The sequence below is a fragment of the Saccostrea cucullata genome, unplaced genomic scaffold (assembly GCF_032062105.1).
Source record: "Saccostrea cucullata isolate Sc308-1 unplaced genomic scaffold, CSIRO_AGI_Scuc_v1 ctg16724, whole genome shotgun sequence".
Classification (NCBI taxonomy): Eukaryota; Metazoa; Mollusca; class Bivalvia; order Ostreida; family Ostreidae; genus Saccostrea; species Saccostrea cuccullata.
Genome location: NW_026922938.1, coordinates 14103 through 16097, shown reverse-complemented (window position 1 = coordinate 16097; position 1995 = coordinate 14103). Strand labels below are relative to the sequence as shown.

Sequence of the window (1995 nt, the reverse complement as noted above, 5' to 3'; positions counted from 1 at the left end):
CTTATAACTTTAAAGCTATAAGTCATTGGCATGGGTTATTGCAATGTGACCCTTGACCTTTGACTTTTAAGATTTCAGCAAGGTCAAACGTCAAGGTCATTTAAAAATTTAATTTTTTAATTTTTACATCTTTTAAGCCATTTCTGGTTTCTTTTAAATGAAATATAAGTATTAAAGAGATAAATATTAAGTGAAATTGAAATTCAAAGAAGGTGAGAGACTTCTAATTGTTAGAACAATTAGTCTCCTAGTTAGTTATGTATTCTTGCCATTGTCTGAACTGCTATAATTTGTCAAATACACCGATTACATTTTTTACAATAAAAGTCAATGCTCTCTCATACATAACATTTATAATGGAATACAGAGGTTTGCCCTCATACATTTTTCAATAAAGTAAATTCTACTACATACAGTGTATTAAACGACAAAAAGGTACTTTAATGAACATTCTGACCCCAAAACCATCTATAATATGTATTTGGAACGGAGTGAAAATGCATGATGGAGTTTTTGCCTGAAAATTTATTTACTAGTAATAGTCTTAATTCTCAAAAAAAAAAATCAAAATTTCCCTTTCTTTTTACTTTTAATGCACAATAAAAAAAACTGTCATATTAATTGAAAACTGATTATAACAAATTAAATATATCTCTTTTTGTAAATGAAGATTGTCACCATTAATTGCGAGATAATTATTTATATGGATAAAACCTTACATTTGTATGCTTCATTTGATTTGTAGAATATTGGACTTGTTTTGCATTCAGTGTTGTGGTTTGCTTGAACCCTTTTTCCGAGGAAGCTGTATTCTAAACAATGCCCTTTGAAGAGAAGACAGAGAAATCTGTGTGAAATTAAAGCAGGTAATTAGGGTATTCATTTTATTTTATCAGTATCTGAAGTATTAGACTTTTCTCTTACCAAAAACAATTAATGTCACCGGCACACAAACTTCTAAAGTAGCATTTTCATAGTGGTTAGGAACGCAGTGATAAACCAATTTCTCTTTACATCCTTTACTGTATTGACTGCAGTTTTTGTTCTCCGCTGCTAGAAACCACTCATTTTTATTGTGGGGACATGTAGGCACATACTTAATAGTTTCTTGTATCATCTGACAAGATGACTGCTTGAAAGAAATATAATTATACATGTATAAATGCAAAACATTCATTTGTTACAAAAATTAATACTTTTACATTTTCATACATCTATAATATAGGGTTATTGAACTTATACTGGTGAATATTGGCATGAGTTGGCTGTTCAAATGCATAAGCTTGCGAGGTTTAAATGGGTCTAATACGCACTAACTTTTTATTGAATAATTTCATTCTGTGTGAAAAATAAGCACATTATACCTAAATGCCTTTTCATTTCGTTAATCTACCTCTGAGAATTTGACCAGACGACTTTTTTTGTTTACAACGGGGCGTTCGATATTGAACGCTCGTATTCGGAATGTTTCGGATATACTCGTGTACGTAATGCAAAGTCAGCGTTCACTTAAACGTATCAAGATCTGAAAGCTAAAATTCTCTAGATTTTTGGTAGTATTTTTATTAGAGACTATTTATTACCTATATAATAATAGTTTTTATTACCTCGCTCAGCAATACATCCTTGAAACCAAGAAGAAAAGATATCAGGAACAAATGCATTCTCTAATCTAATGCACACATAAGAGATTCCGTTGACTGGTTTCCTACAAATAGACAGCAATACATTTATTTGACCGCTGCGGCATATAAACTTAAAATTGGTCCGATAAAGTTCATCCTGATGCAATACAGGTTCATCTTTTAGAAAGATAAGGATTAAAAATGCTTAATAAAGAATTATTTTTTCTAATAAATTCTTTCGATCAATCGAAATCAAGCCAAACTTGCAAACCTAGGCAAGAGTTTTGTTCTTCATTGTTAATATGTCGTTGAAATGACTTCATATATATATATATAAAGATAACGGAGACGTAGAACACAAGACTGCAGT

General features: G+C 30.6%; 1 long non-coding RNA gene across 2 annotated transcripts; it reads right to left on the bottom strand.

Annotated features, from left to right (window-relative positions):
• Positions 1 to 757: 757 nt before the first annotated feature.
• On the bottom strand, positions 758 to 1704 carry LOC134262834 (uncharacterized). 2 transcript variants are annotated; one of them, XR_009991121.1, is made up of 3 exons: positions 1608 to 1704; positions 925 to 1132; positions 758 to 824 (listed from the first exon to the last, which is right to left on the bottom strand). It is a non-coding gene; the product is annotated as an uncharacterized LOC134262834 (long non-coding RNA). The 2 variants fall into 2 exon arrangements; XR_009991120.1 differs by having other exon boundaries at positions 925 to 1129.
• Positions 1705 to 1995: the final 291 nt, after the last annotated feature.